Genomic DNA, 18,492 nt, shown 5'->3' on the forward strand with positions numbered 1-18,492 from the left:
ACCTTCTACTTAAGATCCGAGGGCAAGATCTTTGTTGCCAAGAACGGATCCTTTCTAGAAAAAGAGTTTCTCTCGAAAGAAGTAAGTGGGAGGAAAGTATAACTCGATGGAGTACTACCTCTTGAACCGGAAAGTAGTGCAGCTCAGGAAAATGTTCCTGTGGTGCCTACACCGACTGGAGAGGAAGTTAATGATGATGATCAAGTTACTTCGGATCAAGTTGCTTCTGAACTTGTAGGTCCACAAGGACACGTTCCACACCAGAGTGGTATGGCAACCCTGTCCTGGAAATAATGTTGTTAGACAACGGTGAACCTTCGAACTATGAAGAAGCGATGGCAGGCCCAGATTCCAACAAATGGCTTGAAGCCATGCAATCCGAGATAGAATCCATGTATGAAAACAAAGTATGGACTTTAACAGACTTGCCCGATGATCGGCGAGCAATAGAAAACAAATGGATCTTTAAGAAGAAGACGGACGCGGATGGTAATGTTACCATCTATAAAGCTCGACTTGTCGCTAAGGGTTATCGGCAAGTTCAAGGGGTTGACTACGATGAGACATTCTCTCCCGTAGCGAAGCTGAAGTCCGTCCGAATCATGTTAGCAATTGCCACATACTATGATTATGAGATATGGCAGACGGACGTCAAAACGGCATTCCTTAACGGACATCTTAAGGAAGAACTGTATATGATGCAGCCGGAAGGTTTTGTCGATCCTAAGAATGCTAACAAACTATGCAAGCTCCAGCGATCCATTTATGGGCTGTTGCAAGCATCTCAGAGTTGGAACATTCACTTTGATGAGATGATCAAAGCGTTTGGGTTTATGCAGACTTATGGAGAAGCCTGCGTTTACAAGAAAGTGAGTGGGAGCTCTGTAGCATTTCTCATATTATATGTAGATGACATACTCTTGATGGGAAATGATATAGAACTTTTGGACAGCATTAAGGCCTACTTGAATAAATGTTTTTCAATGAAGGACCTTGGAGAAGTTGCTTACATATTAGGCATCAAGATCTATAGGGATAGATCGAGACGCCTCATAGGTCTTTCACAAAGCACATACCTTGATAAGATTTTGAAGAAGTTCAAAATGGATCAGTCCAAGAAAGGGTTCTTGCCTGTATTGCAAGGTGTGAGATTGAGCTCGGCTCAATGCCCAACCACGGCAAAAGATAAAGAAGAGATGAGTGTCATCCCCTATGCTTCAGCCATAGGATCTATTATGTATGCCATGCTGTGTACCAGACCTGATGTAAACCTTGCCGTAAGTTTGGTAGGTAGGTACCAAAGTAATCCCGGCAAGGAACACTGGACAGCGGTCAAGAATATCCTGAAGTACCTGAAAAGGACAAAGGACATGTTTCTCGTTTATGGAGGTGACGAAGAGCTCGTCGTAAAGGGTTACGTTGACGCTAGCTTCGACATAGATCTGGATGACTCTAAGTCACAAACCGGATACGTGTATATGTTGAATGGTGGAGCAGTAAGCTGGTGCAGCTGCAAGCAGAGCGTCGTGGCGGGATCTACATGTGAAGCGGAGTACATGGTAGCCTCGGAGGCAGCGCATGAAGCAATTTGGGTGAAGGAGTTCATCACCGACCTAGGAGTCATACCCAATGCCCCGGGGCTATTGCCCTAGCCAAGGAGCCCAGGTTTCACAAGAAGACCAGGCACATCAAGCGTCGTTTCAACTCCATCCGTGAAAATGTTCAAGATGGAGACATAGATATTTGCAAAGTACATACGGATCCGAATGTCGCAGATCCGTTGACTAAACCTCTTTCGCGAGCAAAACATGATCAACACCAGAACTCTATGGGTGTTCGAGTCATCACAATGTAACTAGATTATTGACTCTAGTGCAAGTGGGAGACTGCTGGAAATAAGCCCTAGAGGCAATAATAAAAGGATTACTATTATATTTCCTTGTTCATGATAATTGTCTTTATTCATGCTATAATTGTATTATCCGGAAATCGTAATACACGTGTGAATACATAGACCATAATATGTCCCTAGTAAGCCTCTAGTTGACTAGCTCGTTGATCAACAGATAGTCATGGTCTCCTGACTATGGACATTAGATGTCGTTGATAACGGGATCACATCATTAGGAGAATGATGTGATGGACAAGACCCAATCCTAAGCATAGCACAAGATCATGTAGTTCGTTTTGCTAGAGCTTTTCCAATGTCAAGTATCTTTTCCTTAGACCATGAGATCGTGTATCTCCCGGATACCGTAGGAGTGCTTTGGGTGTACCAAACGTCACAACGTAACTGGGTGACTATAAAGGTGCACTACAGGTATCTCCAAAAGTGTTTGTTGGGTTGACACGGATCAAGACTGGGATTTGTCACTCCGTATGACCGAGAGGTATCTCTGGGCCCACTCAGTAATGCATCATCATAATGAGCTCAAAGTGACCAAGTGTCTGGTCACAGGATCATGCATTATGGTACGAGTAAAGTGAGTTGCCGGTAACGAGACTGAACGAGGTATTGGGATACCGACGATCGAGTCTCGGGCAAGTAACGTACCGATTGACAAAGGGAATTGTATACGGGGTTTATTGAATCCTCGACATCGTGGTTCATCCGATGGGATCATCGAGGAGCATGTGGGAGCCAACATGGGTATCCAGATCCCGCTGTTGGTTATTGACCGGAGAGCCGTCTCGGTCATGTCTACGTGTCTCCCGAACCCGTAGGGTCTACACACTTAAGGTTCGGTGACGCTAGGGTTGTAGAGATATGAGTATGCAGCAAACCGAAAGTTGTTTGGAGTCTCGGATGAGATTCCGGACGTCACGAGGAGTTCCGGAATGGTCCGGAGGTAAAGAATAATATATAGGAAGTGCAGTTTCGGCCATCGGGAGAGTTTCGGTGGTCACCGGTATTGTACCGGGACCACCGGAAGGGTCCCGGGGGTCCACCGGGTGGGGCCACCTATCCCGGAGGGCCCCGTGGGCTGAAGTGGGGAGGGGACCAGCCCCTGGTGGGCTGGTGTGTCCCCCCTGGGCCCCTATCTGCGCCTAGGGTTGGGAACCCTAGGGGAGGGGGCGCCTCCACTTGCCTTTGGGGGGCACTCCACCCCCCTTGGCCGCCGCCCCCCCTAGAGATCCCATCTCTAGGGCCGGCGCCCCCCCTGGGGGCCTATATAAAGGAGGGGGGAGGGAGGGCAGACGCACCCTGAAGTCTTGGCGCCTCCCTCTCCCCTGCTACACCTCTCCCTCTCGCAGAAGCTCGACGAAGCTCTGCCGGAACTCTGCTGCATCCACCACCACGCCGTCGTGCTGCTGGATCTTCATCAACCTCTCCTTCCCCTTGCTGGATCAAGAAGGAGGAGACGTCATCCGCTCCGTACGTGTGTTGAACGCGGAGGTGCTGTCCGTTCGGCACTTGGTCATCGGTGATTTGGATCACGACGAGTACGACTCCCTCAACCCCGTTCTCTAGAACGCTTCCGCTCACGATCTACAAGGGTATGTAGATGCACTCCTATCACTCGTTGCTAGATGAACTAATAGATTGATCTTGGTGAAGCCGTAGGAAAAATGTTATTTTCTGCTACGTTCCCCATCAAATCCTTCACCACTGGTACTTCCTCATGTACAACTCCTGATAAGGAATTCACCTGAGTCCTCCTCGGCGCATGCTAGGATACATACTTGATCCTCTTTCCTTCTGGGGTGGTGAGAATAATTGATTTACTAGCGCAATCGATGTTTCCTTCAAACTTGGATAGACAATCCATTCCTAGTATCACATCCAATCCTTGTGACTCTAGAACAATTAGGTCGGTGGGGAAAACATGTCTACCTATGGTTAGTGGCAACTGATAGCATCCCCTACTATCCATAAACTCCGCTCCTGGGGAACTTACTAACATAGCTGACTTAAGGGCTACGGTTGGCAGGTTATACTTATCCACAAATCCCCTTGATATGTATGAATGAGATGCACCAGTATTGAAAAGAACAAGTGCGGTAAATGCATTAATCAAAAACTTACCGAAAACTGCGTTGGGTTGATCCTTAATCTCCTCCACACTGACATGGTTCACCTGACCTTTGGTGAAGGGGTTGGGCTTCTTGGAAGAACCTCCATTTCCATTTCCATTCTTTGCTTCAGGACATTTAGTGGCATAATGTCCGGTCTTCTGGCACTTGAAACAGGTAATGTGGCTCAGATCCCTCTTGGCTGGCGTTGAAGGGTTGGAACGATTCTGGTTGCTGCTTCCTCCATTCCCATTGCCATTCTTGGGGCCACTATGGTTGTGCGAACTTGCTCCATTATGCGTATGTCCTCCATGGTTATGGCCTCCATGGTTTTGGTTATGTCCTCCCGAGTATGGGGAATAGCAGGGCTTCTGCTGAGCTCCTGAAGTGTACCTCCCATGTCCACACTTCCTCTTGTGATTGTCAATCTGTTGCTACTTGCCTTCAATCATGAGGGCCCTGTCTATCAACTCCTGGTAGTTGTTGAATGTTGCCACCATCAACTGCATGCTCAGCTCATCATTGAGTCCCTCCAGAAACTTCTCCTGCTTAGCGGCATCTGTGGCTACGTCATCATGGGAATAACGTGCTAACTTACTAAACTCATCCACATAGTGGCCCATTGTATGTCCTCCTTGGCGCAGGTTGCGAAACTCGCGCTTCTTCATGCTCATAGCTCCTGCTGAAACATGGGCAGTGCGGAAAGCCTGCTAAAACTGATCCCACGTGACAGTGTCAATGGGGTAAGTGGCGGTGAAATTCTCCCACCAAGATGATGCGGGTCCATCAAGCTGGTGTGCGGCAAAGTGCACTCTCTCCGCATCTGTGCATCCTATAGTGGTCAGCTCTCTTCCAATCTTGCGGAGCCAATCATCTGCAACAATCGGCTCGGCGCTACTAGAGAACACCGGTGGATTCAACCTTAGGAAACGGGCTAGGTGGTCAACGGGGGGTGGTGGTGGTGGGTTGTTGTTGTTGTTGTTGTTGCCTTGGTTCTGGTTCTGAACTAGTATCTGCATCAAGGCATTCTGCTGCTGGATCAACTGAGTGAGCTCCGATGGGAAGGCAAATCCATTGTCATGTCTCGAAGGCATCTGATAGGTTAGAAGGGGTGAGAAAACAGAATAGGAATGAGGTCTAAGAGAGATTCACTACCCATATGCTCATGAAACAAACACAATCAATTCACTTCATTCAATAGCACACAAGATCACACAATCTGTCTAACCTATGATTACAAACTCGATCATTGCTAACTAGTTGGAGGAAATACTACTAGTTACAATGGTGGTCATCTAGAAATTTTCATCAGAGGAAGACTCCATGATATCTGCTCTAGCTTCATCAACGTAGTCGTCATCGTTGTCATCATTTGCATCACTATCTGTGTCGGTGTCGTCCAGGATGATGTAGTCCTCCAAACGGATCTCCTTTGCTGGTTCTCGCTTGAGATTCTCCACTGGTATTCCTAGCTTCCTCTTCAAGTCTTCTTGCTTCTCCAGTAGTACGGCAATCTCTTCCTCATATCCATCGCGTGTAAACTTGAGTTCCTCTTCTGCTCGGTGTTTCTCTTCACCAGCTTCTTGATCTTCTTCAGGTGGATAATTTTTTGATTCTCCTGTCGATGAATATGATCTCCCATCTCTTGAATGTAGGCTGCAATTGATCCATCCCTCCTGGTACGAATCATCTCCCATTTGTCATCTCAACGGCCACATATCTGATAAATGGTATTCTCCAGCTCCTTGTGGTACACTTCCACTACAAAAAAAATACACTTTCATGATGATACGTGTTTGTCACAGTAGGTCGCGTTTTTTGTCATGCATGTACACCCATGACGATTTTATGATAGAATCAAGATAGTCATACATGTGCTGTCGTAGAAGTGTTCCATGACATTACCAAAATTATCATTACGGAAGTGTCCACTTCCATGACGATAAATCGTGCGTCACAGAAGTGCTTTCGTCAAGGGTGACCGACACGTGGCATCCTCCGTAACGGAACGCCGTTAAGCTATTGGGTCGGGTTTTGGATCCGTTAACCCGTTAACAACCCCGACCAATGGGAATTTCCACGTGTAAAATTCTTATTGGCCGGACGAAACACGTGTCAGCTTGTCAGTGGGTCAGATAGGCGCCTATGATATGTCGACATATGCCACGGCCCACCACTGGCCCATTTAGCTTACAAAGACGACCCGTTTGACTTGGTCAAAAGTTAATGGGCTTGCCCATGAAAAGCCTGTTAATGGTCTCTTCGCAAATAGCCCATTTTACAGCCCGTTAACTCACGACCCGTTAGGCCCTAAAGGAAATTGGCCCAACAACGTCATGTGGGCCATCGAATATAACACCAGGCCATTTCACTTTCGGCCCATGTGTGGCCCACGATGTCTTTCGGCCCATATGAGGCCTTCGTATCTTTCGGCCCTTTACAGGCCCACGGTGACACTAGCCCATAATGAACAGTAATTTTCTTTATACCGTAACGGCCCGTGATTTACATGGGCCGTTTCCAGCCCGTGTTAGCTTTCGCCTATTGACGGCCCATACATTCTTGGGCTCCTTTTCGGCCCTCGATTACTTCCGGCCCGTTACTGGCCTGTTCCCCTAATGGGCCAAATTCGGCCCATGGCAAGAGTTGGCCCGTTACTGGCCTGTTCCCCTAATGGGCCAAATTTGGCCCATGGCAAGAGTCGGCCTGTTACTGGCCTGTTACCCTAATGGGCCAAATTCGGCCCATGGCAAGAGTCGGCCCGTTTCTGGCCTGTTAACCCATTGCGCCGTTTCCAGCCCGTCCTATATTCTGGCCCGTTAATGACCCGTTATGCCTGTGACAGAATTAATCCTTTGCTGTCCTACGGCCTGTTAACGACCCGTTACCCGTGCTGGGCCGATACCAATTACGCCCGATTATGGTCCATGTAGACCCATTTATCCGACGGCTCGAGGCCCACCGATTACAGGCCCATTTATCGACGGCCCGTAGGAGAACCATGGATCCTACGGCCCGTATATGGCCCATGGTAGTTGCGGCCACTAGCAAACCAGGGAAAAAGAAGATTAGGAAATAAATAAGGCCGAAACTAACGCTAGGCTATTAAGGCGATTACACAGATTACATCCACTCGGCATCAAAGATCGCCACCAGTGCAAATATAGGGAACACCCTAACTATACAAAAATGGCATGCTATTTTCTTCAGCCGGTGGCTGCACGTTAAGAATAAATTTTGTATCGCACCAAAACAAATTACAACTATATAAAAAAAGGAAGGTTGGCCTAAAACTTAACAGCCTAGCGATAAATGCACCACCAGAAGTTCAGAAGCTTAGTTCATTTGTCCCGATTGTTATGTTTTCATGTTGTATTGTCCGATGGAGCACCATAACCCTCGCCTTCATTTCCCCTAGGCTCCTGAACAACATAGCAAATGTCTGATAGTCTGGTTTCAAAACCATGCATATCTTGACGACATCGAACAATTTCTCTCCTTGTTTCACAAAGGGTCTCTGTTAGGGAATGGACTTGTGTCTGGACCGCAGATACAACATTGCTTTGAGCTTGCATATCTTGATCATGAGGCAGTTTTGACGATATTGCCTTAACAACCAACCCAGTATTACGCAGGAACGTGCTTTTGGCACTGTTAGTGGACAGGTACTGGCCCACTACAGCAAGAGCTCACATTGCGGTTATAGTTGCCTCGCCACCTTCATAAGGTGGTGGTTCCACCATTTTTCCCATAGGTCACTGAAAAGTTGAGGTTTTACATTAGTAGTACCAGAACAGAAGATATTAAGGAGGCGGCAAAACCAAACAAAATAGCTTTGGTCTATATACTGAACTTATTCTGGTGAACCCATGTAAAATATTAGTTGTATTTTATTGCAAAATACATAATAAAACCAGGTTCCAAACATATGACCATGTACCATCGCTAATGTATTGTCTATTTCTTCACATTGTATTGAGGGCTAAGGATAAAGAGACGAAGTTTATAATATGGTAAGCATAGTATGACATCATTCATATCACAAAACAACTGAGAACAGACAAACAGGCAATTGTAACGTTGTGTGGGCAAGTCCAGCACGGAACTGGATTACGGGTCAAGATCAAAGGAACATCAGTCCTCTCTTTTAAACCTTGTAAGGTGCAATGATACGCTAAGACAATTGTGTATAAAATTGAAAAGAGTAATAGACATTGGCTGGAAACCATGCAGTTCAAGGCACAAGTCAGAGTAAGTAGTAGTTAAAAGGCATGAGGATTACGGACTTACAACAGCGGCTTTGACTGTTGTAGTCATGCCCTTCTTCTTGCTGGTGTGACAGTCCTTGAAGATTTCCACAACATTTGGTTCAAGTACTTTTTGGTCCTTGCGGGCTTTCCTCTGCATTTCGAACAAGTCAATATAGATCTGATAATATGGTACAGTGAAAAGAGTGAAACAGCAGCTAATTACAAGAGCCTCGCAGTGTGAAATATAGCTACGAGATCCTGTCGTTTGTTGGAATTTCACTTTCGTACGGTTGGCCTTGTTCTTTGAACAGTTCACCTACAAGAAGATAGATTTGTGTGGCACATGCGTAAATATGACTTCAACATGTGATCTGATCACATATATATAATGTACCTGATACTTCGGATCAAACCAGTGTTTAACAAGGCCCCTCCAGTCTTCATCCGATATATTTTCCACTGGAGGTGTTTGGGAAAGTTCACTGTTAGCCTTGCCTTCAAAGTGAGTTTTCCTCAAGTTATATCGATACTGTCACAGAGCAGACTTGAAAACATGGGTGCAAGCTTGTCTGGTTGCATCATCTTGGCTATCCAACTTGAACCTCATATGTTGAAAATTATGGGAGTCTCATTATCAGCAACCTAGAAAGTATGGGACAGAGCAAGATGATATTACTAGTTTCCATACATAACCATACTTATAGATAAATGGTCGAGAAAGGTGTTGAACTGGGTTTCGTCTTTGTCATTCCTGTACTTAATCCATGTTGGGAGGATACATACATGACACCTAACGGCAACCGCTGCCTCTGATACTAACTTGGCTAACTCTGTAGCATCACGTGGCCTTTTTAAACCTGCCTCAAAACGGATCTCCATTCTTCCTCCTCTAGATTTAGTTAACCTATCGAGCATTATCCCTGATGTTTGTTTCCTCTTGCGCCTAGGTGCTAGTCCAACAACGAACATAGGAAGTGTTATTGTACATCAAACTACGAGACTACATATAAAGAAGCATGCAACTGTAACTTGACTCCAGCAACTACCTTCTTGCTGTTGAAGCTCACAAGGTTCATCTGATATTGCCAACTCGTCTTGTGTCAAGAGTGCTTGGGAAGTAGTGTCAGGTGGCAAGGGAGCTTGGGAACATGCTGCTAGCTTAGTTGACGCACGAGTAAGTCGTGCAGCTGGTAGTACTGTGGTAGGTGTTGCAAGAACTAGGGCTGTCTCAGCTTGTTTGGTGGCAGCTATTTGTTTCTATTTGGCTTTTTTTGCAACTCGTGTAGCATGGGATGCTGTGTTTGTAGAATTTTCCGCTGGACTTTGACCTTCTATTGCACCATCAGTACCAGCAGAATCTGCAGGATTCATTCGCTTCTCATTCCCTGCCATTCTGTGTTTCTTCCTCTTTCTCTGTGCCATGTTAAGTCAAGCCGACAAGAAAAACGAATAACAATTTAGTTCTTCACAAAAAATTGATGCGTGATGCAGACGAACTAAACTTTGATGTTAGACAACCACATGATAGGAGAATGTAATATGTATGAAAAACAGGATGGAAGAGATAACCAGAACTATGATGTGTAAACTAAGAAGAAGACATTTCACCAAATTAGAAGGAATGCAATGGCAGGTAGACACCATATGGAAGATGCTACAAATATCGCTCTGCCAAGTTAACAGTGTCTCATCATAAATGGCGTTTAAACAAATGTGAAGCAGTACAAGAAATAAATCATATGCAAGATGCAAACAACATCACACTACCATGTTAGAGGTCTCTCGTCATTAGTGCCATTGAATATTCACGGCATTGCATATTCACAGCTTATGACGTGTAAACTAAGGAGAAGGCATTTCAACAAATTAGGAGCAATGAAAGCTAGACACCATATGAAAGATGCAACGAATATCACTCTACCAAGTTAAAACTGTCTCGTCATAAGTGCCATTTCAACAAATTAGTAGTACAAGCTAGAAAAGAATGTGAGATGTAACCTATATCACACTCCTAAGTCAAACGTGTCTTATAATAAGTGATTGTTGCAGGTTACACAACAGTAGTAATTTGATGTAAGAACATGGTGTGCTAGACAGATATTGTATGTTCTAGAAACAAGAACACGTGTCTTATTCAAGTATAATGTGTAATGTAAGCAGATGGAATTCAACAAAATTAGAAGCAATACAAGCTAGACATCACACATAACATGCAACTACATATAACAGTTCCAAGTTAGAGGGAGCACCGGTGACGCTGCACTAGGGGAGACGTGCTCATCATACACACAGCTTTGTTGAGTGTCTATGCATGTGTTGTCTTGGAAATCATCTTGGGGTTGTGGAGGAGTAGAAACTGTAGAGGCCCTCCGTTCGGAAGGAGCACCTTTATCCGCTGCCTTGCTAACTTCCTTCCGCTTTATTGATTTTGAATTGTCAAGTAAAACCGACAAGAAAAAGTAATAAAATTCTCTCTTCAGAACTCATTCATGCATGATACTGACAATCACTACTTTGATGTAAGGCAAACACATGATACCAGGATGGAATATGTACGAAAAACAGGACGACATGGCATGTTCACAACTGTTTGTGTAAACTAAGCAGATACCATTCTAGCTAATAAGAAGCAATGCAGGCTAGACACCACATGAAAGATGCAACCAATATGACTCTGCCAAGTTAAAAGTGTCCCATCATAAATGGAATTTCAACAAATTAGAAGCAGCGCATGCCATAAATCATATGAAAGATGCAACTAATATCGCACTGCATATACTAAAGGTGTCTCGTCATGTGGATTGATGCAGGATACAAAAAAACAATAGTTTTATGTAAGGACATGCTTAATAGACATATGTACTATGTACTAAATACAGGAAGGCATGTCACATTAACATGTATAATGTATAAGCTAAGCAGACTAGGACATGCAGTTTAACCAGATTGGAAGAATTACAATCTAGACACCATATGCAACATGCATTCACATATCACGCTGCCAAGTTAGAGCAAGCACCTGCGATGCTAGTGTAGGGGAAATGTTGTAATCAACTACGGAGCTACGTTCACTATCTTCATCTAGCATTTCTATTTCTTGAGAATCATGTCGGGAGGCTGACGCTGCATGCTTTAAATGAGGAGTAGTCCCCTTGCCTGCCTGCCTCGCATAAGTGATTGATGAGGGATACAAAAGAACATTGGTTGATGTAAGAACATGGTTAATACACAGATGTACTGGTATGTACCAAAAAAATAAAGGCATGTCATATTCAATGGTATAATGTGTAAGCTAAGCAAATGCAATTTAACCAAATTGGAAGCAATACAAGCTAGACATCCGGCTGGAGTGGTGAGCATGATCATATTGGATCTGAGAGCCTGGTGGGAGGCGGGCTGCTTCGCCACCATCACAACTTTTTAGTTGGCTTCCAGGTGATGCCTATCTTTGCTGGGCTTGTCACTGGCTCGGCTAGTGCCCTGACTAGCTATTTGTCTTCTGGTGCTCACGGGATGGTGGTTCATGTAAAAAAATATCTTTCCTTATCTTACTGACTTCGGCCTTTCGAATACAAGCTAGACACCATATGGAACATGCAACCACATATGACACCGCGAAGTTAAAGCAAGCACCTGGGCTGGTGGTTCATTGCGAGCGAGGTCATCAACTCTAGACCTACGTTTACCGTCTCCATCTGGTAACACTGCACCCTTTATAGCGCTGTAACGTGTCGTGCATGCCCGCCGAGGGAGTCCTGGATTAGGGGGTGTCCGGATAGCCGAACTATCACCTTTGGCCGGACTCCTGGACTATGAAGCTACAAGATTGAAGACTTCGTCCCGTGTCCAGATGGGACTTTCCTTGGCGTGGAAGGCAAGCTTGGCGATACAGATATGTAGATCTCCTACCATTGTAACCGACTCTATGTAACCCTAACCCTCTTTGGTGCCTATATAAACCGGAGGGTTTTAGTCTGTAGGACGAACAACAATCATACCATAGGCTAGCTTCTAGGGTTTAGCCTCTCTGATCTCGTGGTAGATCTACTCTTGTACTACCCATATCATCAATATTAATCAAGCAGGAGTAGGGTTTTACCTCCATCGAGAGGGCCCGAACCTGGGTAAAAACATCGTGTCCCTTGTCTCCTGTTATCATCCGCCTAGACGCACAGTTCGGGACCCCCTACCCGAGATCCGCTGGTTTTGACACTGACATTGGTGCTTTCATTGAGAGTTCCTCTGCGCCGTCGCCATCAGGAAGGATGCCCCGTCTCGTCTTTAAAGACGGCACTATGGCTAAAGGAGCTTTGGCTATCGGCCAAACTCTCCGGATAGGCGGTTTCCTTATGACCGCCTGTTCGGCCACCATGCCGATGATGACTTCTCAGGTCATCGAAAGCAATCTTCACGTTAACTCGGAACTCGCCGAGCAGTTAGATCCGATGGAGCTCTCTTCCTTAAACGAGATCTTGGATCGCATGGCCGACCTGGGAGTCGCTACAGACTACGATCAGATTGGGCTTAAACACAATCTAAGAGAGATTAACTGCCCCCAGGTTACCCAGCACGTTGCTGTGGTAGAGGAACAATACGGCGACCCTTCTTCTATCTTAAGGACTAGCTATGTCCGGATTCCCGTTCCCTCCATGCCGGGTTCCTGCGGAGGGGAGGACGTCACTCAAGCCCTAAACCTAAAGTCAGGCAGCGGGCTAGATTCATTGGACAACATCCAAGAACCCGAGCTTCCAAGTTCGGAAACTTCTTGGCCCCTGAGTTTTAGATTGGACAGGGTTCCGAATTTAATTCCACCCGCCCACCCAATCATAAGCGATCTATCCCAAATTCGGCAAGAGCCCGCAGAAACAGTACACCATTAATGGGCCAAATTCCTCCTGGTCATAAACAGGATAAAGGATTGCCGTGAGGAGGATGCAATTTCATTCTTCTGCAATAATTGCACGGACAAGGGAATCCTCAACGCCGTAAGTCATCGTGAAATCACATGCTTCGCTGACTTGGCATCCATAGTACGAAAGTACTGTGCGATGGAAAGCGCCTGGAAAACTGAAATCAATTTTTGGGACAGTCCGGCCCTGAATACAACACCAGTCCGAAATAAAAGGGTGCATCATCGCCAGGCACCTGGGTTAAATACCAAAAAGCAAAAACCCTCTATAGGGCATGGAGCTGTACTGGAGGGATGGCTCAATGGACCCTGCAAAATTCATAGTACAGAGGGCGCCACTCCAACTCATAGCCTTAGAGCATGTTGGATACTACGGCAGGTGGCCAAAAGTGGCGAAGAGCTTCTAACTCAAGAGCACCAGTCCAAGGATACTAGTACGGTATTAACAGTCTTTGAGACTTTCACATCAAATAATATGCGGAAACGAACACTCCGCAGCCTTGCCGAAGTCTACCAAGTAGCAACAATAAACCCATGGAGTGACACGGCTATTACCTTTAATGCCAGTGACGAACCTAAATTCCAAACAGCCCGAGCACCAGGTGCATTGGTCCTCAGTCCAATAGTGGACGGCTTTCGCCTAACCAAGGTACTCATGGACGGCGGCAGCGGACTGAACCTCATTTACAAGGAAACCCTCCGAAAAATGGAAATAGACTGGAGCCGCATTGAGCGAAGCAGCACAACCTTTAGAGGAATAATCCCTAGTTGGGAAGCATGCTGCACAGGAAAAATCATACTGGATGTGGTGTTCGGCACGCCGGATAATTACAGGTCCGAGGATGTCACGTTCCAAGTGGCCCCGTTCAGCAGCGGATATCACGCTCTATTAGGGCGAGAGGCATTCACAATTTTTCAAGCTATACCCCATTACGGGTACATGAAGCTCAAAATGCCCGGGCCCAACGGAATCATCACTCTTGCTAGTGAGCCGGACATAGCACTCCCCGCCGAAAATAAGACAGCCGCATTGGCCCTGGAGGCACTATCCGAAGCCCTAGCGGCCGAGGAACTCACTATGCTGCGCTCCACGGTGAATAGGGACTATGTGATACTCGATAAGAGATCCAAGTCCACCTCCTTTAAACTAGCAGACGAAATAGTCAAATTCCATGTCCATCCAATGGACCCTACAAAAACGGCCTCCATCGGGGCACAATTAAACCCTGATGTAGACGCCGCACTATGAGAATTCCTACGCGAAAATTGGGACATTTTTGCCTGGCACCCTTCAGACATGCCAGGAATCCCACGCCGGCTGGCCGAGCACAGCCTAAACATCCTAAAAGGATTCAAGCCAATCAAACAGGCTCTTCGGCGTTTCTCCGAACCCAAGAGACAGGCCATGGGAGAGGAGCTAGCCAAATTATTGGAGGCCGGATTCATCAGAGACATAAAACATCTGGACTGGCTAGCAAACCTGGTAATGGTACCAAAGAAGGACAAATCCTGGCGCCTATGCGTCGATTTTAAGGACCTCAACAAGGGCTGCCCAAAGGATCCCTTGCCCCTCCCCTGCATCTATCAAATTATCGACGCTACCGCAGGACACGATTCATTGTGTTTCCTCGACGCATACTCCGGCTACCACCAAATTAAGATGGCAGAGCCCGACCAGGCCGCAACGGCATTCATCACCCCATACGGCCCATTCTGCTTCAACACAATGCCCTTTGGGCTCAAAAACACCGGCGCAACATATCAGCGCATGATTCAGACATGTCTGGCAAACTAGATCAGCAAAATAGTGGAGGTGATGAGGACATGACTACCTTGGATATGACCAAAAATATTGCACATATGCATATTTGTCAGGTGATTTCTAGTGCAAACTATTCAATAATCTATTTATGTTATCCAGAACAAAAATACTTCACACACTTTTGTGTTTTGTCTAATTGCAGGTGTATGGGACATTTGTACAATCCACATATGAAGATAAGGAAGAAAGAGATGTTTATTTGCTGTCCAAAAAGTTCTCTCACGTCACTTTTGGCCCAAGAGAAGATAGAGTCCAAGTCTCTCACGTTCTGGATTCAGATTCGGACTGCACAGACACACCTGACTCAAAACGCACACAAGTTTTTCATACGGACTCCAAATTGGGTGATTCTTTTTTTGTTGGAAACTAGATTTCGTGCACTTTCCAACCCAATTGGAATCACCTTCAAATTCGTCCGGAGCGTTGAGTTGTGGACGAAACAATCTGATGCTGCAGCAGAATCCGAGTCAAACTACAAGTCCAAAGGTGTTACATCACCTCCACTTGGGCCCATTGGCCTTGTACGACCTAGATTTAGTTTTAGGCTGCCTTGGGACGTCCTCCCACCTCCTTGGCCGCCACCCCTTGCTCCTATATAAGTAGATCCATCTAGTAGCTTTTCCTTGGGATTTGTTTAGTTAAAAGTTAGCCATTGCAACTTCGTGTACTTCGTTTGTGTCCAACGACCAGACCAAGACCGCTTACGGATCCCCGCCTTTATCAGTACTTCATATATACTCGCAATATTCAGATTGCTTTTATCATATTCTTGCTTGTTCTTCGATTGCTTGCAGGAATAGACCTTCGTGGTCAGGTTGATTGTGCTCCAGCGTGGTCAATAACCTCTCGGAGTTGGTTTAGCGATTGCTAAGGCGCAACGTCGTGCACGTTTGTAGTCGGATCGTCAAAGTCATCTTCACCAAATCGATAGTTATCATCTCATCGAAAGATCGGGACACCCCGCCTCTATCAAGTGGTATCAGTTTTCAGGTTGCTCGGTGAGAATTTCCAGTTTTTCCTAGATTAGATTTTTTTCTTACCTATTGTCCAAGAAAAAGCCACAAAAAAAAGGTTAGATCTGTTCATCCTTTATCCAAGCCAGTCTGAGCCTTAGCAATTTTCTATTCATTGCTTGCATAGTTGAATTATCGGTTGCATCGTCGTGTCAGTTGCTGGTCTTAGTGTCTAGTTCCTTTAGAGTTTCGAGTTCTGTTCACATTAGTCACGCCGCCGCTGCATCATTATCCCTTCCGCCGTCCACCATCCCATCTATTAATTTCCACCATGTGCTACGCACTGTTCATTGTCATAATCATAGTTGAGGTCATTCACATCTTCGCCTGATCCAATCTGCATCTTATCTAGTTTGTCTTGGAAAGAGGGAGAAAAAAAAGAGAGAGAAAAAAAAGAGAAAAAAGGAAAGAAAAAAAAGAAAAAGAGAGAGAAGAAAAAGAAAAAAAAGCGTGAGAAAAAAAAGGAGAGAAAAAAAATTGGATCTATCTAGAATCAATCTCGTACCTGAATTCGGATTGGATCTGTTTTGCGCACTGTTCAGTAAAGAGGTGTATCTTCCTCATACGAAGTCAGTTTTGGCTCCGTGAGTACTCAAATTGAAGATAGCGACGAGACGCATCTAAATAGTTGCAGAAGCAAGTTCAATATTTGACACCTCAAAATCGGCTTCTAAATAGGTCTTTTTGCCCTCCGAAGTTCGTGAACACAACTTGTTCCAATTTTTCAGGCCAGTTTTAGAATTCTTTGACTCCTCATATCAACTCGGAATTGAGTGATTCTTTTTGCATTGGAAAGCTTGAGTTAGTAGTATTCTTTGAAAGAATTTATCAGAAAATTGTCTCAAACTTTTCAAGAGGAAAGTTGGAGAGAGAGTTGTTGTATATCCTGCTTGGCAGTTGTTTTTCATCATTATCTTCACTGCCGTTGTGATCTTCACTTATATCTTACTGTCAAGAGCTACTTAGTATCCTTCATTGATGCTAGTTGTGCTACGCCGTGACCTCATTAGTGTTCTAGGCTCGCGTCTCTAGTACGGTCTAGCCTAGGACCAGCACAGTACCGTCGTTGAGCGTTTATTCAACATTGCATCTTTGAATTGATTATTGCTAATCTTTTGCTACCATATATAGCCAACCCAGCTCCACATATTTCTACACCGTGTATACGTACGCTCCCATGGCAATCGCTTTACTCAATATTCGGAGTTACTTGACACCGCTGGTTGCCGATCACCGCCTGCTGCATGGTAAGAACTTGTAAGACATTGATATTTGCTTTACTGTGAGCGTTTTACCACCACATCCTAGTAGTTATAGGAATATTATTTTTGGGTTTTGTTTCTTGTTCTACTAATCATGACAGGATCCAGAGTCAATTCATGGGCTTTGTCGATCGCGGGAGACGTGCCACCACCTTTGCAAATACCACAACCGTCACGAGAGGTGCACAAACATTCAAATGCACATGATCAGGTTAATGTATCTATACCACCATTTAATGGCCGTTTTAAACCTGCTTTATATATTGAATGGGAGTTCGACATAAAAAACATATTTGCTTCCCATAATTTCGATGAACATAAAAAGGTTAAGGTTGCGGTTGGTTCTTTCACTGGTTATGCTTTGGTTTGGTGGAGTGAATATTGTCGGTTACACCCTGATTATATACCTACTACTTGCGATGATTTGAAACTTGCCATGCGACATACTTTCGTCCCTGCTTATTATACTCGTGACATGATTAAGAAGTTGCAACACTTAAAACAAGGTAGTGAAACTGTAACAAAATATTATGATGATTTACAAACTACCTTGTTGCATTCCTCTTTAGAAGAAAGTGAAGATGATTTTATGGATAGATTTTGGGGAGGATTAAACCGTGATATTCAAGAGATACTAATTCATGAAGAGTGTTATCCTATGGACCATTTGTTTCATCTTGCTTGCAAAGCTGAACAGGAAATAAAACGACGTGTTGGCCACGAGGAGAACAAGCGCACGGTGCACATTCCAAGAGTTGATATGATTGTTCCTTCAACTACTAGGCATACTATAACAACCACATCCGTTGTTGTCAGGACTACATCACCTCCACCATGTGACACATCGCCCCCGAGAGTGGCTACATCATCTAAGTTGATCATAAGAGGTAATGACAAAGGTACTGATCTTCCATCTCTACATGAGAATGATGAATGCCTTGTCAATTTGAATGCACCATCTGATGAGCTACCCACTACTTTGATCACACCACCTATTTTAGAGGACTACGTTGATAATTTGACTTTGCCATGTGATCAAACAACTGAAATACCAACAATGTTGAGTGCACCCATTGAATTAACTATTGATGCAAAGGAACCAATGTTTAATCATTTTGATATGACCTCTAATCTTGGTGATGATTCTGTGTTAAATGACTTATTGCATGTTTGCTTATTTAAGCATGTTGTAGCATGTAAATTTGATGCAAGTAAGGTTTAT

This window comes from Triticum dicoccoides, chromosome 5B (genome assembly GCF_002162155.2).
Source record: "Triticum dicoccoides isolate Atlit2015 ecotype Zavitan chromosome 5B, WEW_v2.0, whole genome shotgun sequence".
NCBI classification, from domain to species: Eukaryota; Viridiplantae; Streptophyta; class Magnoliopsida; order Poales; family Poaceae; genus Triticum; species Triticum dicoccoides.